We start from the raw sequence: 25,309 nt of genomic DNA on the forward strand, positions 1-25,309 counted from the left end.
AACAGACGCTCATGAGTATCAGCTTTAAAGAATAATACCAGTTATTAAATGCAACATATTCTGCAGTGCTGTGCAATAAATAGGTGTATACACAGAACAATTACTGATACCAGAGGTAAAGAGAGCCCTGCTTAAAAAAGCTTACAATGTAAATATTTTATACTACTCAAAGCAATTTTGTGGGCCCCCAAAACAAATCCACTTCATAGAGCTGGAGCAGAAAACAGACAAACAGAATATTATAAATTAAAAAAAAGACTTTTTTTGCATAAGAAGGTTTACACAAAATACCTCTTTTAAAATTTGTGTTTTAGCACAGAGATATGATTATCCTCCAATATGAGTTTATAATAGTTTTATCTCACTATTAATTTGACTGCCAAGGAAACAATTGATTTCTATTGAAAAAATATGTCATGTGATATATGTGCCCTGCCCTTAAAGAGACAGTACACTATGTAGTTATTTTTTTTACCCATGCACAGTCCGAGAGTCCTTTTTTGGTATGTTAATTGTCAGTAAATTCAAATAGGAATTGCACAAAGGTTTAATGCAATGTTTAATAAAGACCATGGGTGAGACTTTCTTAACATAAGTAGAGTAACAAGTATTGTAGCTGCAACTTATATGGCTACAAACTATGCAAGTAAATAAGCCAGCTTGGGCTAAGTAACCTATACCAATTCAACACTTCCATACCTGTTCTTTCATCCTTCATAGTTCCAAATATAGTTCTAATCAGAAAAGGTCCATAGCTTGCCAGAGAATTAATAGAGTCCAGGCAGATTATAATGGTTACTGTCTCCAAAGAATGGGGTACCTGGATTAAAATTACCCATTTTTTAAAACTGGTATGTTGAGAGGTTTCTAGTAGGCTTTACTGAACAGTTATAGAAAAATAACACAAATGTACTCTTAAAGAAACAGAGTGCTGTTAAAAGTGGTTTGTATTTAACTGTGTTTCCTTTTGGTTAAAATGAAAAAAAAAAAACATAATTCAGAAAATACACAGAAATGACTCAATGTAAAGCACTCAGACAAGTCCCTTACTGGCAAGAAAGCTGTCCCTGTATTACTGAAACCTGATATTTAGGCTCTAGCGGGCATGAAAACAAGCTCAGATCAGGCTTTCAGTCTGCACATTTGGTGCAGCGCTACTTAAAGGCTTTGTTCTTAGAATATTAAGGCTCCTGTCCAATTTGCAGACATGATATGCTTGGTACGGAAACCACTAAATTAGTTCCATACGCTCAGGAAAAGAATTCCAACTACAACTTTTTTTGCATGTAGTTCTATTTACTTACATTTAAACAAACGTAAACTTCACATTTTTTAAGAGCATCTTGTTCCACAACCACAGCAACAGCTATTCCCAAGCAACATTAGTCAAGGCACCTTAGGGTGTTAAACTTAGAGAAAAATAAACCTACTGCTGCATGGCCAAAAAGCAACAGAAATGTAGTCAGAGCATGCCCAGCAGCTGGCTGTCAGATTCAAGTTCTAGTTGATACTTTGCATAGACCGAAGGAAAAAGTACTGTAAGGGCAGCTTAATTTGTGTAACAAAAAACAACAACAACAAAAATGATGCAAAGATTGTCTTAATGAGAACAACTTCAGCCAGAGATTGTCATTTCAAAATGACAATTTTAATATTTTCTTACTAAAGGAAATGTATGACCAACATGTTAAAAATGTCACAATTGAAGTTGTAACAATAAATTTGGCCTCAATGCTCCTTGCAACAGCTAAATGCTTTCCCAGAGAAGTAACAGTAATCTGGGCTGGCTGGGAAATATTTGAAAAGCTTCATTCCATTCTGTTCCATCTGGCAAGTGCAGTATGGCATAGTGTCTTTATAATGTCGCATAATCTTCCAATACTAATCACAATTAGCTGACAAAGGAAAATTGGAATTGCGGTTTTAGGCATAGAAACAAATCAAATCAAATTACACATTTTTCGGGGGAAAAAAGGAAAAGGTGGCTGCCATTGGAGTTATCATTGTCATCAAACCTATTGAAAATCATTCAGCTATTTAGTTTGACATAGAAGAAATATGTTAAACTATTTCTAATGCTGACAAGTCATATGCCAAGTTACACAGCATTCAACTGAATAGCCTAGGGGAACAATAAGAAAACATAGGACATGATGCTGGGGTGTCTATGAATTATAAGAGGCAATCAAGGGATCATATTAACACATTTAAACACATAAAATAATTAAGAACCAGAACTTAGTTATAAGAGTCAGCCTATTAAATTTTACATTCTAGAGAAGTGATCCCCAACCACTGGCTCAAGAGAAACATGTTGCTCACCAACCACTTGGATGTTGCTCCCAGTGGCCTCAAAGCAGGTTCTTATTTTTTAATTCCTGGCTTGGAGGCAAGTTTTGGTTGCATAAAAACCAGGTGTACTGACAAACAGAGCCTCCTGTAGATTACCAGTCAACCAATCATAGTTTATATTTGGAACCCCCAGAGACTTTTTTATGCTTGTGTTGCTTCCCAACTATTTCAACATTTAAATGTGGCTCGTGATCCATAGTATGTTGATCAATCATAGTCCATAACACTTTAAGGCTGAAATAATGGGAAGTAGATAATCATCTGGAATCTAAAAGTGTAAAGCCAGTCACAGTTGTAAATGTTATAACTGCACAGCACATACCAGCATAATTCTCTTGCATGTCAATACAGTTGTTCTATGCTGTAGTAGGAGGAAGTTCTAGAATTCCCTGGACTCAAAGGAATTGTCAGTGTGGGGGAATTCTCAGGGTTTTCCAAGATGCCTGGGAATAATACAAGAGGGAAATGTGAAAAAAAGATGTTTTATTTGAAATCATCACAGTGTAAGCAATTACCAGTTTATGGTGTATTTTAAATTTATTTTTAAGGTACACACTTCTACAAACATTTGTCAATATCTCTAATTTACAGATTATATTTTTACATAGTTAAGTTGGGTTCATTAAGTGCAACTCCACTAAGTGAACCCCAGCACACACATAAACTTATATCGACCTATCTATACACTTACATACAGATGCAGCCAAGATTCTTTAGCATGCGGTATGTCTCTAACTCAGGGGTGGGCAAACTTATAGGCTCAGGGGACACATTGACTTTTAAAATTTGACAGATAGGTCGGGCCAGCGCTTTCATGCTGTCTTGACACCAAGTCTCGCGTGATGAGACTTGCAGAGTCGGGAGAAATCGAGACACACCAATCCTCGGTGGATCCTCGGATTAAAAAGACCAACGGGCCGGACATGGCCCGCAGACCGTAGTTTGCCCACCCCTGCTCTAACTGGTTTCTAACAAGCCTTGACTGTAGAGGAAGCCTCTATTGTAGCAGTGTCTTAAATAGCCTAGTGGGATAGGCAGCAGTATAAAAGGTTGGTGGTTCAATTCCCTTGCACCCCATTACTTTTTATTGTCTTATTTATTTTGCCACCATATCTGTTTGAAGAAACAGTGCAATAAATCATGAGCAATATGTGAAATCTGTACCGCACATCTGTTGCACTACTAATAAGAATATGTGGTGTGGAAGAAGAAAACAAACGGGATCGTGGTTATGCAGAATAACTGTAAATGAAATTAAAGAAATGTTTGGTTAGTTTAAGGAATTAAACCCCCAACCTTTCACACTGCTGCCATGTTCCTAACTCTCTAAACTATTGGAGCCATTGTTAATACTGATGGTTCAAAATGACCTTATCCTTATTACACTTGCAATGCAGCACCTAAAAAAAAAAAATAAGACATGATCTCTAAAGGTTGGTCTCCTCGGAAGCACCCACATCAGGAAGAAAGCAACCTACTCCCACCCTTTATTTTGCCATTAGAGAAACAGGTTAAAGGGCTAAAAAGGAGGAAGTAGGTAATAAAGCTGGCGTAAATAGATGCCTAATCAACTATATTGGAAATCTTTTACCTAGATTTTTTTTTTTTTCTGAACAATTCCTTTAATAACTTGCCACCTCAGGACTAAGGCTTTTGACTTTCCCACAAACCTGGGCATTACTACATTTCTTCCCCTTCTTTCAGCTGCATGTTTTTCTGCGGGCTGAGAGAAGCGAATCCACTGCCATATGTACCTCAGTAAAACTGCACTGACAAGTACAGCCTCCTCTTGCATGCAGGCACACTTAGAGGAGTGGAGGTCAGCCCAAAAATGTCTGCTTTCGTGTTTTTCGGGCCAACCTCTGCTCCACTCCGCTATATGTGCCTGCACGCAAGCAGAAGCTATACTTGTCAATGTAGCTAAGGGAGATGCATATTAGAGCAGAGCCCTCTTCACCTCTTGTATCGGTTATTGGTTGCTTTATATGTTACTCTGTTTGTCCAATGTATGAAACCCACTTATTGTACAGCACTGCAGAATATGTTGGCGCTTTATAAATAAACACAAGTGAGAATTCATTTGGTGCCTTTGGCAATTAAAAAATAACTTTTATTTACAACTATTAAAAATAATTATTAAAAATTGGATCCACCAACAATGATTTATTAAAAACAATTATTTCCCCTTAGATTGCTGCACAATTTTCCAATTTTGTCAAAAGGCTTTCACAAATTTAACTTCAATAACCTCTCCTTCAGGGGCACTACACAAAATTCTGCCACCATATACAAAACACTGCAGTGACATTTCAGCTAAATTTAGGTTTGTCACCTTTTCTGGAAAAAAAATACCAGCCTGCTATATTTCTTTCCTTTTAATAACATTGGCATTGTGCATAATCCTATTTCATCACCTTATCCAGGGACAATTATTTTTGTTGCAAAGCTAGGTATTCAGCAATGAATTTTGCAGTTCTTATAAGAGGTAAATACTGATCAAACCGTTTTTTAGAAGATGCATCTACTGTTGAAAATTATCAACACAGGAATATAATTAAAGCAATAGGCTCATTTACATGCCCTGTTTTTACCCATAATGCTGCATTCTTTTCCAAAAATCCAGCATAACACCCCATCGCAATCAAGTGCACAATTCTGCATTAGATACTAGATGTGCAACTTGCACCTAAAAGGTACGTTTTGGCGTGCAGGCAGGATATGGGCATACATGTAAGCATCCTTAAACCCTGTGTGTTTCAGATACCCCAACACTAAGAACCTATAGGCACAACATATATAGGACCTGTGTTTATCACCTAATCAATGTAGGCTAGAAGGCACTAAGCCATGGTCCTCATGGACCAAAGTATGCCCAACTAGTAAAATGATACACCTAGTACAGTTGAAAACAGGTAGTTGTAATAGTCACACATATAGCATATAAAATTCTAATAGTAATAACATACTGTAGCAAACATAGCAAAATGGCCCCACCCATGTCGGGTCACTGTTAAAATTTACACTCCTACACAAAACTGCTTATGAAAGGGAGGATTTGGGCAATGTTACATGTAAAAAGGGTCAGTAATCAGTAACCCAGTCACACAAACTTCACCAACTATTATCTATATTTACTGAAACAGTAAAATAAAAAAAAACAAAACAATTTAAATACATGGCTTTAGCTTTGACGAAAATAACAAGACAATGACCAGGCTGGCAGATATTTTTTGGATATGAATTAGACTTTTTAGTTGTGGTGGTGGAGGGCCGATAATGGAAGCCAGTTTGACCACTTCCTTTTTTTAAACCACACCCATTTTATCACAAGAGCTTTTAAAACCATACCCCACTTCTGTGGTACCAACGGAGGAATTTCCTGGCCTACGTGGTGGAGGACTGATAATGGAAGCATTCTGAGGTATGCAGGCTGAGGTCTTACAGATGTGAACAATACAGGACCTTACAGGTGTGAACAATCAGGAGTTTACAGCCTGAATGTTAGTTGTGAACAACAGTTGGACAGCACTGCACTAAACAAAACCTTTTTACTCACCATGCCTCATGTAGGGATAGTGCACTTGTCCACCCACTGCATATTTTTGTCGCTAGCAAGAAGCTGAGCAAATGGCCAAGAAGAGATCTTAGCCATTTGTCACTGATGATGATGACATGGGCCCCCATAATGAAAAACACTTATTTGAAAAGTACAAAAGCCATACACAGAGTAACAACTATGATGTGCAGAACCCACTGCGTGGGTCTGAGTTAAGAATGGTCTGTTTACTGAAGCAAATAAAGATACAGAAAGGAAAGAGGTCATCCTTCTTATCCGGACCCAAACTTCCTACTATTGATGGCTTGCTTGGCCACATTCTGAACTCTCTAAAAGTCAACAATTCTGCAAAGTTCAAAAGGAATAACACTAAGAAACTATGTGTTCTGCACAATACGGAGGAGCATGAAATAAACGAAATGGGTGTCCATGTTAAAATATGCATATCTACAATATTATTATACAAATGAGAAAAACTACAATGTTACAATGTAATAATTCTGATTAGTGTATAACACCAGAGCAAAGACAAATAGAGACTGTATAACCTGCTCTACAATTATGGATTTTTTTATCCAGAAAGTATTTTGACGCAAGTAAATGAAAGCGGTTTTAGGCGCAACTTACTGTGGGATAAAGTGTAAGTAGGAGTTGCTCACTGCACTTGCCAACATAAATGAGCCCTTATACCTGTAAATGAATCACATTGTAACCCTGTCAAGGTGATGGATATATAATTCATTTACACTGCACTAATACAGTTACCAGTGGCAGCCAATCTGGAATGTAGTTTTTAGTCTATTACATGTTAGAAATTGAAAGTAAATATTTAATTGGTTTCTACAAGTAACTAAACTGGAGCAATTTAAGACCTATTAGTAAATGACCATTTTGGTCCAAAGTACTGGGAATCATTTATCAAGACTGGGCAAATTTACACTTTGGTAGTAACCTACAACAACCAATAAGTGATTAGCTTTTTGCAGCCTGCCACAAGTAGACCTGTGGAAGCAAAAATGGATTGGTCGCCAAGGGTTCCTGCCCTGGTGCAATAAATGAGCCTTAGGGGTTATGTAATAAAAGACACTAAGAGGCAAATTTACTAAAACTAGAATTTTTCTGGTCTTGAAACTCGTATAAACTCAACTTGGTATGTTTTCTAGTAAACATGATCATCCTTGCATTTATTAAATGTCACAATAATGTTGGTAGGATCGAACGAAAATACTGAGTTCATTGTCCGAAAATCAAAATTTTTGGAGCTGAAAAATTAGAGAAATGTAGCCACCGGCCTTCTGGGATATTACTGCAAAATTATTCTTTATTCTGTCAACATTTCAGAAAAAAAAATTATTTTAGCTTACTTATTTTGCATTAGTGCATATGCCAGAAGCACAGTGGTCAATGTACAGAAACTCTATGCAAATCTATTCACAGTCTTAGGCCCCCAGTGTCTGCCAAAACATATACATGTATAGGATATGTTATCCAGAAACCCGTTATCTGGAATGCTCCAAATCACGAGAAGGCCATCAACCGTAGAGTCCATTTTAATTAAATAATTAAAATTTTTGAAAATGATCCCAACTAAGATATAATTAATCCTTATTAGAGGCAAAATCTACTGGGTTTATTTCCCCAGGTCCCAAGCATTTTGGATAACAGGCCCCATACCTGTATAGGTATTGGACCTGTTATCCGGAAACCTGTTATTCAGAAAGCTCTGAATTACGGGAAGGTCATCTCCCATAAACTGCGCTTTAATCAAATAATTCAAATTTAAAAATAAAATATTTCCTTTCTCTCTGTAATAATAAAACAGAACGTTGTACTTGATCTCAGCTCAGATATAATTAATCCTTATTGGGGGCAAAACAATCCTATTAGGTTTAATCAATGTCTTAATGATTTTTTAGTGGATTTAAGTTATTGGGATCCAAATTACAGAAAGACCCCTTATCCGGAAAGCCCCAGGTCCTGAGCATTCTGGATAACAGGTTCCATACCTGTACTACAAATAACATGCATCACATACTAATAAACTTATTTGCATTATACAGTATGTGTTTTTGGATCATCACTTGTCTGGGCATACCCGCAGTCCTGCTTGCTACAGTGACACAGCTTAGAATACCTAGAGTAAAAATCCCCTATGTTTTACTCAATATTAGACAAGTCTTTCATATACATTTTATTTTAATGTCAGACATTCTTTAAAGACTTACATAAATCACTTTCACTTAATGATCAGAAAATTGCTGTGTAACATTTGCCTGTGATATTGAGGATGACAAAAAGAACAAATGAGAAAACAAAAATCCTAACTATACACAATAATTAAGATATTAAAAAAAATTGACTTGCGTGTTATTTGCAATATTTTATGGCTTAACAATCCTGTGTGGGAACAGCTTATGTGATTTCTGTTCAAAGACTGATTAAGAAAAAGACATGGCACTATTATAAATAATTAATGGCTTGAAATCCTGGAGCTAAGTCCCACAGATAATTTCTTACAGAAGGCCCCTATATGCAATCTGTCAATTCTGTACTATTAATGTGGTTATTGTGTGTAATGTCATGGCTGTTATAACTTAGCATTTTGTTTGCAAATGATCTAGAACAGTGCTGTCCAACCAATTACATTTAGTGGGCCAGTTATTTCTCATATAGCATGTTCTGGGTCTGGATTAAATAAAAATGATGATGTCATACAGTGAAGTCTATGCAGCCTTTAATCAGACTGGGGACATAAATATGCCTTTGGTAAATATAAAGGGGTTGTCTACCTTTGAGTTAACTTTAATATGATGCAGAAAGTAATATTATGAACCAATTTGAAATTAGTCTTCATTTTTTATTATTTGTAGTTGTTATTTCAGTTTTTGTTCGGCAGCTCTCCAGCTTGGAGTTTCAGCAGCTATTTTGATCCAAAACCAGGGTGTGGGTTGAATATGAATAGAAGAGAACCTGAATAGAAAAATAAGTAATATAAAGTAACAATAACAATTAAACAAATTAAACAATTAGCTTCACAGAGCAATAGTTTTTTTGGCTCAGGGCTCAGTGGCCCCCATTTGAAAGCTGCAAAGAAGAAGGCAAATAATTCAAAAACTATAAAAAAACAAATAATGAAGACTAATTGAAAAGTTGCTTAGAACTGGCCTTTCTATAATATACTAAGAATTAAGGTAAGGTAAACCTTTTTAAGATGACAGCCCCTTTTATTTATGTAATATCCAATATATGATACACAGCTCAGATTTGTATTATTTTCTATCTAGCAGTTTTTGTCCTGTCTTCTAGAGAAAGGCCTCTATAGTTTTGTTTGTTAATATGTAATTGTAGTAATAACCCCATCTTAAATTTTAATCAATTGCTCCCCAAAGGCAAAGGAGAAAGGGTATAACTACCCCCGCAGACAGAAGAGGCACCTGCCTAAGGCGGAACGGTGGGGGGTGCGCCAGGAGCCTTTCCTTTCATTTACCCTAATTCCGTGCCCTTTCCACCCCCACCGTATTACACCCTCCAGCGGTCCCAGCAACCCTCGTGTGCATTTATAAGTTCACTCACTTGCACATATTAACAATCAGTTTTAATATTTTTCTTTTCGCAATAGTTCCCCTTTAAGCTTGCCTGTGGCATTCGGATGACACCTCTCAGAGGAATCTTTCCCTGCTACACTAAAAGTTTCTAGTCTCCATAAGATATTAAATGTAGGTTTGTTATCCTGCCCTAAGCTACATACAGTATCTTAATAAGCTCCCAACAATCCCCAGCCTATGTGGACTATTCTTCCCCCACAGACTAATTGCCTACTACTGGATACTACTACTAGAAACAATCAAATGCCCCCACAGTGACAGAATGGCTAAAAATAACCTATGATAACTGCAAATCAGAAAAACAAATGACTATTAACAAACAGAACATTAATAAATACCACACACTATGGCAAGCTTGGTTAGACACCTCAAGCTAAGCCCAAACTCTATATAAACTGATACTGCTACCTGTGATAAAGGTTCACCACCATAATTTAAAAGGGCTTTTAGGGCTCTGGCACACGGGGAGATTAGTCGCCCGCGACAAATCTCCCGTGTCTCGGGCGACTAATCTCCCCGGATTGCCATCCCACCGGCGAAAATGTAAGTCGCCGGTGGGATGGCATACGCGGCGGCGTTATTTCAGTGAGATTGCGCAAGTTTCCTCTCGAGACAACTTGCGCGATCTCACTGAAATCACGCCGCCGCGTGTGCCATCCCACCGGCGACTTACACTTTCGCCGGTGGGATGGCAGCTGATGGCAACTCGGGGAGATTAGTCGCCTGAGACACAGGAGATTTGTTGCAGGCGACTAATCTCCCCGTGTGCCAGAGCCCTTAATAACCACCATCAATTGTCCTGCCTTACCCCACGCCCTTCAAATGCTAAACCTTTAAAGCTTCTTGTAATTGATGCTATTATCTCTGCAAAACATGCATTAAGAACCACAGAATGTATATACTACTGGTCAATGTAAATTTGTGTGTAATTACTATAAGCAAACTGTCTATTGTGCATGTAATTATTACTTTGCAATTTACTTTCCAATAAACATGAAGGGGCAGATTTATTAAACTCTAACATTTTTAATTTTTTTTCTTTTTAAAAATTAGAATAAATAAACTAATTTCCATGAATTCTGAAATTTACAAAAAAGTCTGAACTAAAAAAACATGCAAAAGTGCTTGCTGAAAATTCCACCCTATGCCTCCTACATGTGTCTGCACCCGAGCGTATTCCATTCATTCGGGTGCAGACACATGTAGGAGGCATAGGGCGGAATTTTCAGCAAGAGCTTTTACGCTTGCCAAAAATATCCGGCCTACGCCTCGTGTGGCATTATCCTTAGAAAGACATCTGCAGACTGGAAGGTACTATATAGTATATTGTTATACAAACTACTTCTTTCCTATTGGTCCGATTAGGTTCTGTGAAGGCCCTGGGCAGTGGCCAGCACCACCAAACCGCCGTAGCTGTACCCCCAATTCACCACCAGCCCATTTCCGCTGGGCCCCCTGGAAATCATGGGACCCTGGGGACCACCCTGATTTCCCTTATGGTAATCTACCACTGCCTATATGTTAGTAAGGTTCCAATTTAGAAAATCACTGTAAAATATCAGCACTTTCCACATTACTAAAAATTGGTAATGCTGAATTTTTTTTAGAAATTATTTTTTGAATTAGAAGTAGTAAAAAAAGGTCTGCCATTCAAAAAACAGTTGTTTTTTGGAGCTAAAATCCACTCCACGTGCCTACACCCAGGCCGACACCATGGCTCCAGGTGCACATACAGAAGAGCACTGATTTAAGTTTAGGGGTGGATTTTCATCTTGTATTTTTCAGCCACATGTGGCTAAAGCCCCAGGGGACCATGGAAGTCCAACATAGAAAGAAGGTTGTAAAGCGCAATGACTGGAAATACTAGTGCAGCAGTGCCTATAGTAAAAGTAGGAATAACAGACCCCCTAGCTGTAAGAATGCAGAACAACATAGTGACAGCAATACCTGCTGCCATTCAGTTACAGGTCAACAACAGCTGAAGGGCAATAAGGCTAGACAGCACTAAGTCATCTGAATAATGGGGATCCACATGGTCTGGTTTTGTGGTGGAGAGAATAATATATGTTTAAAAAACTACACAACTATGAATAGTTAAAGAACTTTGGTTTCACTGATGTCTGAGAATTTACAGGTTGAGGTTTATTATTTACTATGATATGCATAAAATGCTAATTACAGAAATTATAGCATAATGTAACCATCTGCATTTTTCTTTGACAAATTTTCCTTAACGTTTATAGAAAAACATTGTGATATGTTACTTACAAACAGTATATGCATTTCTTTTACAAATATGCATATGTTCATAAATTAGGTGCACAGTTGGAAGGTAAGGTGACTGATAGTGTCATAAGGTGAGGAAGAAATAAAACCTGCCAATTACTAGCTGAGGAAAGCAAAAAAAAAAAAAACCCTTCTGAAGCCTTTTCAATTTGCCTCAGAGGGGAAACAATTTTTCCCTCACTTGCTAAAAAGCCATCCAACCACTGCTTGAAGCCATCTTATGTATCAGCCAGTACGACTGATTCAAGGAGGGAATTCCACAACTTCACAGCTCTCACTGTAAAAAACCCTTTCCGGATATTAAGATGGAACCTCCTTTCTTGTAATCAGAATTAAATCTGCTGGAAGGACCAACTTGGTAAATAAAGCATTGGAGGTATTATTATATGGCCCCCTTATTTATTTGCACATCGTTATCATATCCCCTCCTGCTGCCATCTGTATTAGGTAAGACAGCTTTTTATTTATTTAGATTTTTCTTAACATATCAACGTCCAGATCTAGTGTCACTGAGCCAGCATCCTTGTATACTCAGTTTCAGCTCAAGGACTGGGGAAAAAAATAAACAGAGCACCAAAGATAGGGCAGAGCCTTTATCTTTTATTTCCATTAGCACAAAACCAGCTGGGAACTGCCTTGTCAAGTGGCCATTTATATGAAAGCCCTTTAAATGTACTGCTAACATTGATTGATATTAGTCCAAAGCTAAGCCGCACTTTATCCACTTTCATTGGCTTTGAAGGCTGCTAACGACGCTGGATAAACTTGTTTCAAGCCAAATATATTATCCCAGAGCTTTTTTTATTTTCTTTTGCACTCCTAGTCTGTGTATTCCCATGCTACTTGTATTTCACAGCAACTACTCTATAGCTTCACTATCACATTAAACTGATACATATTTGTCAGAATGTTTTGACATTATTACATTCCTTTTCAAAGACAGCGGCTGTATGCCAGCTTTCGGAATCAATAGTTATTTTCACATATGTCAACGCAAGTTTTGGCTTCAAAAACATACAGGCCCGGTCCTTCCCCAGGTGTGGCACGCAGAAATCAAAAGCTTTCTGTATTTCCGGGCCAATGGGCACAACATCGAAATGAGGATTAAATAAGACAGCAGGCATATTGGATCTGTCACTTGCTACACAGACATAAGGATCAGATTTCTCTGAGGTTCCAACACATTTCCCTTGCAGCTGGAATAAACTGTACTCAGAAACTTTTATCTCTGTTTAGCCTGCAGCATGGGGGCTGAAGGCAACGCCACGGGTTGCTGTGTTTTCAGAAGGCCAAGAAATGGCTGAGATTCAGCAACAGGTTTTGCACATTAATACAAAAGGTCAGACCTCCCATTAGCACTAAATAAACAAGTTACCGTGAAGCATATCCTAGCTAACAACCAGAATATGCTGTTACACCAAAAAAGAAAACAAAATTCACCAAGTGACCATAAAAGATATGGCAGAACAAAAAGTTGCTAGAGTTACAGGAGTGTTAAGGGTAAAAGTTATTACCAGTTTCCAAGCAGTTTCAGTCTGGGGTGTCTAGGGCCCACTGGGGCTGCCGCCTCAGGGGTCCCCCACCCCAATCACAAAGTCCACCAGCCTACACCTGCTATGCGCACTGCCCCCCCCCCCCCCCCCCCCCCGCACACCACATCATATCTCATTTGATTTACATTTGGCCACAATCCGGCATGGGTGGTGAAGCACCTAAAGTTCAGCAGGGAAACCGGCCTGAGTTGACAAGGTCCACAAGGACAGGGTTTTTTTCTGGTGTCCTGCTGTCCCTGTCTGACCTTGATTACAATGCACCCGTCAGGTGCCTTTATTCTGGTTGGGGAAACCATTCTATTTTGTCAAAAAATGCTTGTAGTGAGCACTATACCACCTGCAGGAGGCCATGTTGGGAAGCATTATAGTCCCAGCTCACTCATTTATGTGCATGAGCAGTGATGGAAGCATAGCGTGCTCTATTTGTATTTATGGGGCGAAAAATAACCAATATAACCTGAACTCCAGTTAGGCAAAACAGAGGGCAGCTTCTTTGGGGAAACACAGTTTGAAGTACTGTATAACAGAGGGCTGTATACATCAAACATAAAGATTACAGAAAAAAATACCACCAACACAATGGCTTAAGAGGTTCCTGATTAATAGAGTTTGCAATCTAAAATATGTATATATAAAAAAAAAATTATGACGCCCTAGGTTTGGGACATAAGATTGTGATCCTGCTGTGGAGTATTGAAAATCATAGCAATGCTACAACACCCAACCCAGTTAATTTGCCAGTTAAGGGCATTGGAACAAAATCTAATCTGGCATCCTCATTTTCGCTTCTTGTGGCATATGATTGGTGGCTAATTGTATACAAAAAAGTGCAAGTCACTCATTCCTCAATTAAAGCAATGAAATCTGAATCCTTCCTTTTTACAGAAAACCGCAGCTGGTATGTTAACATCGAAATGTTATTTTTGTCATCAATTGCCACACACTGGGTCTCTGTAAGGACACAGATCAGACATATAAGCCTCTCAGTTGTTTGCTGGGTAACTTAAACAGGTTTTTTCACAGTTAGTGAACTGACTGACTGTCATCTGTTAACAGACAGTAAAACCATCAATGAAACATTTTTTTAGCCCTCTGTTTTGGCACCAGTCACTCACATTCTCTGTATATAATCATGGTATTATTGGAAAGCGCCATAAACCATAGGAGTTGGAATGAAGGCACATTCTTTCCAAAATTAAACAAAAAAAAATTATTTAATTATAGAATGAACTGGGCAATCCAGAAGCATTCCCCACAGTGGAAGCTACTTGCTCACTCTTTTGACAGTCAGGAAATGTTCCCTTCATAGTGGGTGGAACAAGCATACTTTGGAAAGCAAAGGGACTTTAAATCCCAGAATCCATCACTTCAAAATGGAGAAAGGTGAAGATGTATGTATGTATGTATATCTTTATTTATAAAGCGCTACTTATGTACGCAGCGCTGTACAGTAGAAAACATTAATACAAACAGGGTGTTAATAAGATAATAGATAAATACAAAGTATAATAATAAATACAGATAAATACAGCAGCAATAAGTTCAGAGTCGAGGACACAAGAGGAAGGAGGTCCCTGCCCCGTAGAGCTTACAATCTATATGGGAGGGTAACTAACAGACACAAATAGGCAAATATAAGTGCTGTAGGTCACAGTGGGTGACACTACAATATAAGTGCCAGTTCCCAGATCAGGTGCTGGGCGAGTGCTCCAAAAGGTAGTCTTTAACCTTAGTTTTAAAAAGACTGGGGGAGGATTCTCTCCGGAGGAAATCAGGGAGGGCATTCCAAATGTAAGGGGCAGCCAGGCAGAAAGGTTTAAGACGGGAAACCGCAGTAGTAGTGGGGGGCGCAACCAAACGATTGCTCTGCGAGGAACGAAGGAGTCGGCCAGGAACATACGGAGACACAAGGGACGAGATGTAGTGAGGAGCAGAGGAATGGAGGGCTTTAAAGGTTAGGAGAAGAAGTTTGTAGGATATTCTTTGTTTGATAGGAAGCCACGATAAGGACTTTAGCAGGGGAAGGGCCTGAACTCTCCTGGATGAGAGGAGGAGAATTCTGGCAGCAGTGTTTAATATAGACTGTAGGGGGGAAAGATGGGAGTTAGGGAGGCCGGTTAATAGCAGGTTGCAGTAATCCAGTCGTGACAGGATGAGAGCATGCATGAGCAGCTTAGCTGTTACAGTAGAAAGAAAGGGACGGATTTTGGCAATATTGCGTAAGAAAAAGTGACAGGTTTTGACAGTGGAGTTAATGTGGTTAGAAAAGGAGAGACTGGAGTCAAAGATCACCCCCAAACAACGCGCCGAATCGACGGGGTTGATGAGGGTGCCATCAATAGAGATAGAAAAGGGGGGGGTAGGACCAGGCTTAGGCGGAAAAATCATTAGTTCAGTTTTTGTTAGGTTGAGTTTGAGGTGGCGATGGTTCATCCAGTTAGAGATGGCCAGGAGGCAGTTAGAGATTTGAGTCTCAGTTTCAGCTGTTAATGAAGGGGTCGACAGATAAATTTGGATATCATCAGCATACAGAGGGTATTTGAAGCCAAATGAACGGATGAGATCTCCCAAAGACAGCGTGTAGAGGGAGAACAACAACGGCCCAAGTACAGAGCCTTGGGGTACCCCCACATTAAGAGGAACTGGAGATGAGGTTTTATTAGCGTAGGAGACAGTGAATGAACGGTTAGAGAGATAAGAAGAGATCCAGGATGCAGCCTGACTGCGGAGACCAATCGAATGCAGAATTTGCATCAGGAGGGAGTGGTCAACCGTATCAAACGCAGCCGATAGATCTAGGAGGATTAGTACGGAAAAGTGACCTTTGGCTTTGGCAACCTGGAGATCGTTTGTAACTCTGCACAACGCTGTCTCAGTAGAGTGCGCAGGCTGAAAACCAGATTGCAGAGGGTCTAGTAAATTATGGTCATTGAGAAAGTTAGTAATACGGAAGATGTGTTGGATTACTCTTACCTGGAACACAAAAAGACTATCATAGTTTCCTTTTAGTCTGTGGAATCAGGTGTGTCTGTGTTAAAAGGAAGCTGACTGTCAAAAAGGGGGGAAAATCTTTCTTTTATTGTTCCTGAGCTTCCAGTGACCACTTCTTCTTACTATATTTAATGTGCTTCAGTTGCTAGTACTCAGTGTCCCACTGACTATATTTGAGGTGCCTGGGATGATCGTTACTAAATTTGCCAGTACTAAATTAAAAACCCTAGTAAATATTAAAAAAAATTAAGCCATCGTAAATGTTTAAGAAAACATATATACTGTATATACAGTGAAGCAATGTCTCTCATTAAATATAGTGAGAAGCAGAGGAATTTAACACCAGATACATTATATACAATGAGAAGAACCTGGCACCCCTGACCAACCCTTACCCTTTGGAGAGTTAGAGTATGTTTCAGCATTCTACAAGTCAAAATTAGCTCATAAATTGTCTGAACTAGAGCACTGCTAAAAAATGCATTCATGCACCTAGTGGTAGATATGAGAATAGCAACCAGGAGGATGTAGAAGGAAAAATCCCCCACCTTTCTTACTAGTGAGCCACAGTCAAATATAAAATAAGTTGGAGAGCAACACAAGCATCATAAAAGTTCATGGAGGTGCCAAATAAGATTGGCTATTAGGAAGCCTCTATACACACTATCAGCTTACAGGAGGCTTTATTTGGTAGTAAATCTTGTTTTTATTCAACCAAAACTTGGCACCAAGTCAGAAATTCAAAAATAACTACCTGGTTTGGGGGCACTGAGAGCAACATCCAAGGGGTTGGGGAGCAACATGTTGCCCCTGAGCCACTGGTTGGGGATCACTGCTGTATAACAAGCAGATCTCTGCCCATTTGGCCACCCATAAACTTGGCCGAATACAGTAGATCTACTGGTCTGGGCCTCCTGAGAACCCTATACACAAGCCAAAGGATATGGTTCTATTAACATAACAGATTGATATTAGAACCCTTTAAATTGTATTAACTAGGAATAATCAAATTAAAAAAGCCTCTTAACACTTGTATTAATTAAGAATAATAAAAAAACAGACCCTTATTGTAATAACACAGTTGAAAGTCTAAATGTCCATCATTTCATTTTCTTGTGGTGTTACAAACTAATGGGTGAATATGAGAATCAGCAATATGTAAGAGTTTTATGATCTGGCGGCATTGGCATTAGGCTGCCCCGGGCATAACACATGACTATGGAACTGCAGAGTTACATTTCCAAACAGATGGATGAGTGAAGCTATTTTCTCTTACTATGAGTATGGAAACTCTGTCAGATCTAGCAATGTGTCAGTCTCCTTCTTAAATAAAACGCATAGCACCATGATTCAGCGCAGAGTTAGTGTGGTACTTGCGTAGCTGACTACACATGATACTGGTTAACATATCTCACACACACAGTCATCAGCCTAAACAGATGTCACACAAAGATTCAATTCACCTCTTAAAAAGGACAGAAACAGCAAGCCCCTAATGACACTTGTCAGGTTTCATTACTGCAAGTTAATAAATATTCCAATACATTTTGGCATGGACAACTGATGAAGGTTTAAATCTGTCCTGTTTTTTGCCAGATGTTAAAGTACTGCTATACGCTGCAATTTTTTTTCACATTGCTAGGCCACAACCTTTCTGGATTTATGATTTATGTAAGACAGTGGTTGTCAATTTGTCCTTGTTGGAGGTCTGGAAACTAGGAATCCCTTTAATTTAAACCAAGGTTGTAGATATAGGAAACAATGGCTTATTAACCATTCAGCCATGATTATGGTAAGGAATGATGGGTAAGGATGATTATGGTAAGGAATGATGAAACTTTGTGACATAAGATTAAAGAAGATGTCCTGGCCAAACCAGAAACAAAACTGCAGCAGTAAATATATTCAATAATTCTTGTAAGATTCCAAAAATAGAAGCTGAGGACAAAAAGAGCATCAAGTAATTGCAGCCTGTGATGTAATGGTATGGTTAAAATAAACTGTGGGCAAACTGAGGATATATACATTTTGAAATGGTACTATAGCCAGAAAAGGTAGAATGTGGGATTAACTGAGGGAATGGTTATCAAACTTTTTTAATTCAAGCCTGACTTCAATGTCCAGTCTTTGGTAAGAGATCCCCTTGATGTTGCGGGTACCCTTAGCTGATGAAATGAGTACAGAAGCAATTGACCTGCTCATTGGCCCCAAACTCCATTCAATTTCTAGTAAGCCCCCTCCCCTTTTCAAGTCCATGAGTTCAAATGTTTCAATGAAATGGGACATTATAAAATCTTAGAGGAAACAGTGCCCTCATGTGGCAGACATAAAATGCTCAAGAACATAAATAAATATATGTATATATTATATATATATGCTGGAGTGTTGTTTGAACAGTTTCACCGGCAGTGAAAGGCAATATAAAATATATACATGGTGGCGCAATTGTTAGGACAGCTGTCTTGCATCACTGGGGTCCTAGGTTTGATTCTAACCAAAGCAATCTCTACTAGCAGTTTGTACATTCTCCCTGCGATTGTGTGGGTTTCTTCTGGGGTCCCCCCCCCCACTTCTAAAACATTCAGAAAAATTATTTTTGTTTGGGACCTGAGATTTTCTGGATTACGGGATCCCTCTGTAAATTGGAGCATAATGCACACAACTCTATGGGAGTGTTTAGCTTTCATCATTAATCTATGCAATCTTAGTTCATGACTACAAGGTACTTTCTTACTATTACAGAGAAAAAGCCAGTCAATTAATAATGAAGAAATGGTTAATGGAACATTCCAAAGCATTTTGGGTTTTCTGGTTAGCAGATTTCCAGATAATAGATCCCATACATATTAACATTTTATGTTGCTACAATAATACAATGTAGATTTTTTATTTAGACTTTTAGAATTTGGAAGGATTTTTTTTACATTTCCAGCCAATGTATAAATAAACCTACTTTAGTTGCAGCTGCAAAAACACACACGCACAAAACTAGTACAGAAGCTTTCAAAGCTGTTTGTAAAAAACATGAAAACAAGTGTTGGAAAAATCTTTCATGACATTCGGGAAACAGATCATAATGTGCACTGTTAATAGCGTGAGTATCATATGCTAGCCCTGCCTTTGGAAACAATTTCAGCATGATGGAGTAAAGGACCTTGACAAAATACTTGGCCTTGCTGTTGATTATTATGCCTGCTGGGTATTGTATTTAGTATTTATTTCATCAAAAAACTGACTCGTAATAATTATTACAGCTTTCCAAAGCCTTGCAGCTTTATTCACAAACCACAGGGTTGTACAGATGTGGCCAGGCACATCTTTAGTAGTGGTGGGCCCAGAGGCAAAACAGACTATGTGACACTCATTTTTATATAAAGTAGTACTGAAGATACCTTATTCCTATAAGATTAATGAAATTAAAAAAAACAAAACTTGTGGCAAATAAATCTTTAAGAAAAGTCACAAAGTAAAACCTGACACCCCGACAAAAATGTCTAGTACAGGTATGGGATCCCTTATCCGGAAACCCGATATCCAGAAAGCTCCGAATTACGGAAAGCCTGTCTCCCATAGACCCCATTATAAGCAAATAATTCAGATTTTAAAAATTGATTTCCTTTTTCTCTGTAAAAATAAAACAGTGCTTTGTATTTGATCCAAACTAAGATATAATTAATCCTTACTGGATGCAAAATAATCTTATTGAGTTTAATTAATGTTTTATTGATTTTTTAATAGACTTAAGGTATGAAGATCCAAATTACGGAAAGACCCCTTATCCGGAATACCCTTGGTCCCGGGCATTCTGGATAATGGGTAGATTGTAAGCTCTTTTGGGCAGGGCCCTCTTCACCTCTTGTATCGGTTACTGATTGCTTTATATGTTACTCTGTATGTCCAATGTATGTAACCCACTTATTGTACAGCGCTGCGGAATATGTTGGCGCTTTATAAATAAATGTTAATGTAATGTAATAATGGGTCCTATACCTGTATAGTCTATAGGAAAACTGGTGTGATACAGAACTGTCTTACTTCAAAATACTTTTCTAAAGACAATTGTCTCCAATTGTTTTTGGATTCTAGATGGCTTAGGGAAAAAAATCCAACTCATAGCGGCTTTATTTTATACTTTGGCTTCCAGTGATTAATTGGAAATACTTCAGACATGTCAACTTACACAGACTCTACTTCTTTTTCCCCCACCCCACCCCATTATCTGGTCACCTGCAATTACCGCAAATCCAAATATTTGTTAAAAGGGAAATATACCCCCTTCTTGACATGGGCTCATTCAGTTGGGATTATGTTAGGGGACGTCCAGAAATAAAAATAAATGTAAAATACCAGATTCCACAAAGTAAAAGGCAACCATGTGGGTGGTTCACATTCAAATTAACTTTTAGCATGTTATAGAATGGACAATTCTTAGCAACTTTCCAACTGGTCTTTATTTTCTTTTCTTTTCTTATTTCTTGTATTTGAATTATTTGTCATCGTCTTATGACTTTTTCCAAGCAGTCAAAAGCTGTTGCTCTGTGAGGCTACAATGTTATTGTTACCTTTTATGATTTATTTTCCTATTCAGGTCCTCTCCTATTCATATACCAGTTTCTTATTCAAACCACTTCCTAGTTGCTAAGGTAATTTGAATACTAGCAACCAGATAACTGCTGAACAAAAAAGTGAAATAAGAAAAAAAAATCCACAAATAATTACTAAGTACATCATACTTAAAGTTAACTCCCCACTCCTCATAGGCTCACAGTATATTCCAACCCCTCGCTCACCTTGTTTCATTGTGAAGTGATAGATTCTGGGACATGAAGTCTCTCCCTACTTCTGAAAGCAAAAAAACTTCAAGTCCCAGATTCTATCACAGTGGAACAAGGGGAGAGAGGGGATGCATTACACAGTAATTGGAGTGGGAAACTGGTCCCAAAATTTACTGAGACAAAAAATACATTTATGTTTATCTTTGGTAGTTCAGATGGTGTTTATGAACCTTATCTACATAAGCCCAACTAAAGGAGCTCATTTAAAAGAATGGGCTATAATTCCCCTGTGACCTCCTTCACTGAAAAGCATTAAAAGCACTTAAATATATCTCATGAGACCTCAGGAACATGAAATAAGAAGAGCTTGGAGGTGTGGCCAAGAATGTAGGTAGGCCAGAACAGGGCCAAAACAGAGGAAAAAAACATTGTGTCTGCATTCCTGCTATTTTAAACAAATCTACTACAGGTATGGGATCCGTTATCCGGAAACCCGTTATCCAGAAAGCTCCAAATTATGGAAGGCCCGTCTCCCATAGACTCCATTTTAATCAAATAATTCTGATTTGTAAAATTGGTTTCCTTTTTCTCTGTAATAACAAAACAGTACCTTGTACTTGATCGCAACTAAGGTATAATTAATCCTTATTGGATGCAAAACAATCCTATTGGGTTTAATTTATGTAGGTATGAAGATCCAAATTACAGAAAGACCCCTTATGCGGCAAACCCTTGGTCCCGAACATTCTGGATAACGGGTCCTATACCTGTATTAATCTAGACATAAAACATGTCTGTAAGAAATCTGACCACCCCCAAAGAAGTCTGGCAAAATAGTTGCCAAAGATGTCACACACCAGGCAGTCCATATGTCTGGGCAGCTACTGCAACACATTGGTATGGATTTGTGAGGAGAACGCAATTGCGCTCCTCTCTTCTCCAACGCCATGTCCAAAATTGCGGCACCCATGGGGCAGTGCAGTGACGTCAGTGTGGAGGCACATGACACCATCACACCAAGCGTGAAAATCAATGTAACTAGACGCTAAAGACTTGTGTTTAATGCCCAAATGTAGGTGAAGTTTGTAAAGTTCCAGGGTGCGCCTTAATTGCTGTTTTGACTGCAATCCTGTGTCCTGACTTCCTGCTTTGATTCTGGCTACAATTTATTGCTGCCTGCCGACTTTTGACTTTAACTTTCTTAATTTCTTTGGATAAAGTGTAAAGTAGTGATGAGCGAATCTGTCCCCTTTCGCTTCGGCGAAAAATTAACAAAACTTCTGGAAAATTTGCAAAATGGCGAAAAAAATGCACATAACCCTATGCATTGCACTCATGTTGAACTTAAGGGTATACTGCCCCTTTAACGATTGTAACCCAAAATAAAGAGGAAGTACCTGCACTTGCAAAGGAACATTTGGTGTTTAATGTAATTAGAACAAGTGCCCAGGAATAAACATGAACAGGACCTGTAGTTATCTATGGAGCCAAGAGAAAACATCTGGAGAACTCTGATTGTACTCTGATATACTTGTCTTCTAATGACTCAAGTTTCATTCAGTTGGATAGGGACAGGAAATGCTGCGCAACAGGAGATGCTAATTTGCCCAATATCTTCCGTTAACATTTTAGCACAGACAAGATTTCATTGTAGTTGGACATTGTACAGTACAACCAAAGTACTCCTGTGAAAAACCGTCTGTCATAGTGAGATAATCACTTCTAACTATACAAAATAAGCCACACAGTACAAAACCCTTCCCAGGGGTGATTCTGTTGCCCACAATTTTCCCAATGCTTTCCCCACCTACACCCATTGTGATTACCTGTTTTGTGCTCTAAGGGGAAAGGGGGGCACAGAGCACAGGTGCACTCTCTGAACTAGAAGAGCTAAATTTCAGGTTTAAGAACAGGAGCTATGGTTCTCAACTTGCCTCATTGCAGGAGCAGCCCTGCCCTTTCCAGTATCTCCATTATTGTACTGAGTACTATACAGTTCAATTTAGTATCAAGCACCTTTTTGCTTTGTGCTTAAAGGGGTTGTTAACCTTTGTGTTAACTATTAGTATGCTGTATAGAGTAATATTCAGATAAAATTTGCAATTGGTCTTCATTTTTTATTATTTGTGTTATAGTTATTTCCCTTTTTGTTCAGCAGCTCTCCAGCTTGGAATTCCAGCAGTTATCTGGTTGCTAGGGTCCAAATTACCTTAGTAACGAGGCAGTCGCTAAAATGATCAATTGGTATATGAATAGGAGAGGACCTGGACAGAAAAATAAGTTATAAAAAGTAACAATAACAATAAAACTGTAGTTTCACAGAGCAATTGTTTTTTGAAAAGCCAGAAGCCCATCTGAATGCTAGAAAAAGTCAGAAGAGGAAGGCAAATAATTCAAAAACTATAACAAATAAATAATGAGGACCAATTGAAAAGTTGCTTAAAACTGGCCATTCTATAACGTAGCATTAACTTAAAGGTGAACAACCCCTTTAAATCATGTATTATCATGCTTAAATACTGTCACCAGTCAAAGTTAAAGGGCATCTGTCACCCAGACATAAAAAAAACTGTACTGGGGGCCATTTATAAACAGTAGGCAAAATTGCCTGTGAGCAGTAACCCATGGCAACCAAATTGTTGCATTAATTGTTCTACCTGCAGCTAGCTGAAAAAAAGCCATTTGCTGATTGGTTGCTATGGGTTACTGCCCATGTGCAAATTTGCTAAATGAACCCACATCTCTGGCAACCAAAACGCTTTTTTTTCCTTTTCATTCAAACATTACTGTGCCCCTGCAACCGCTTCCTGCTTCCTCTGTATTTATGCCCCTGTTCCTCATACACTAATCAAGGATCCCATTTTGTGACTGCACTACATACCACTTAACAGGACAAAAGTTAGAGAAATAAAATTACAGTTCTACATTTTATACTGTATAATCTCTTTTACTTCCCAAGGTAACAACTATGGACACACACAAACCTGGTCCATGATGAGAGCAACAAAATGACAAGAAAAGAAGAGCACATAGGTGTATACAATCAACATAGAATAAAACATGCAAAAATAAAACTGATACAAAAGTAAAATAGTGCCCCGAACAAAAGAGCTTACAATCTAAAAGGAGAAACATAAGGAATAAGCACGTTAGCATGAGATAAAATATAGATATTTGTACATCTGCTATGGAGAAAAATTCAATATCAATACGGATAGAATTTCCCGTCAGTAATAACTTGGCACTTAGTGGGGTTGCACTATTTTAGCTGACAGATACTGATGACGTTTATACAACCCTAATTACATTGTACAAGCTGCCATTTCCACGGTAAATATTCTATCTAGCACTTCAGCAAAGATTATAAATCATTATTTTCAGCCGCAGAGAACAATGTGCAAATTACCGTTTATTAGCAAAGTACATTTTCTTTATCAAGGGTTTGCAAGCTGCTCATTGTGTTGCAATGCAGTAGGGTGCTGAGTACACTTGACACTATTTATATCAATTATACAGGACTATTATGTTGTCATTGCTTTTACATTACGTTCCAATGAGCAATTAGGAGTTAATCATTTCTTAATTCCGTTTCAGCTTAGCAACTTGCATTGACTAGGTCTCTATGTCATGTACAGAAAAATGATCCCATCAGCTACAAGTGTCTGTACAAATTGAATGCGCCGCTGGATATTCTGCTTTTGGATATTAGCCTGAATATTCAAGCAGTAAATGGTGCAAGCAGACAGAATCCTTTCCAAATCTATATGCAGTTTCACCTCATGTATTTTTACCACATAACAAGACGATATTGTGCTGTCTACCTGAGAAGGAAGAAAACTAAATTATTCATTAGCACTCAGTCTCAAAAGACATTCCAGCTCACATAACAGAAACAGCACAAAAAAACTTCACTTTCACAGTGTTAAAACCTCCAGAGTGTTTCTAGGCCAACTCAGTCTTATTTTTTGCACAGCCAATACCTACAAAAAGATAATTGTAAAGCCACCCATACCCGGATCTATCTATATGACCTTACTGCTGAATAACTGGTTCTGTGAGCAAATTTATATTTTTTAATCTACTGTAGAAGCCAGGGTTAATAAGTTTTAGTGGTAAGGTGTAACATGGATTGCTGCTACATGAAAAAGCCACATTTTATAGCACACAGGAGTATCACAGGAGAAACCCACA

At 38.3% G+C, this 25,309-nt stretch overlaps 1 protein-coding gene across 4 annotated transcripts in view; it reads right to left on the reverse strand.

Moving 5' to 3' along the window:
• sorbs1 (sorbin and SH3 domain containing 1) overlaps positions 1 to 25,309 on the reverse strand; it is a 202,451-nt gene that overhangs the window by 143,892 nt on the left and 33,250 nt on the right. For 2 of the 4 annotated variants that reach the window (XM_012966789.3, XM_012966812.3), the window contains exon 2: positions 2,675 to 2,795. The exons of the other annotated variants lie outside the window; for them this stretch is intronic. The gene's annotated coding sequence lies outside the window, so the exon portion shown is untranslated. The remainder of the gene's footprint in view (positions 1 to 2,674; positions 2,796 to 25,309) is intronic. 4 annotated transcript variants of the gene reach the window in all.

This window comes from Xenopus tropicalis, chromosome 7 (genome assembly GCF_000004195.4).
Source record: "Xenopus tropicalis strain Nigerian chromosome 7, UCB_Xtro_10.0, whole genome shotgun sequence".
In the NCBI taxonomy this organism is placed as follows: domain Eukaryota; kingdom Metazoa; phylum Chordata; class Amphibia; order Anura; family Pipidae; genus Xenopus; species Xenopus tropicalis.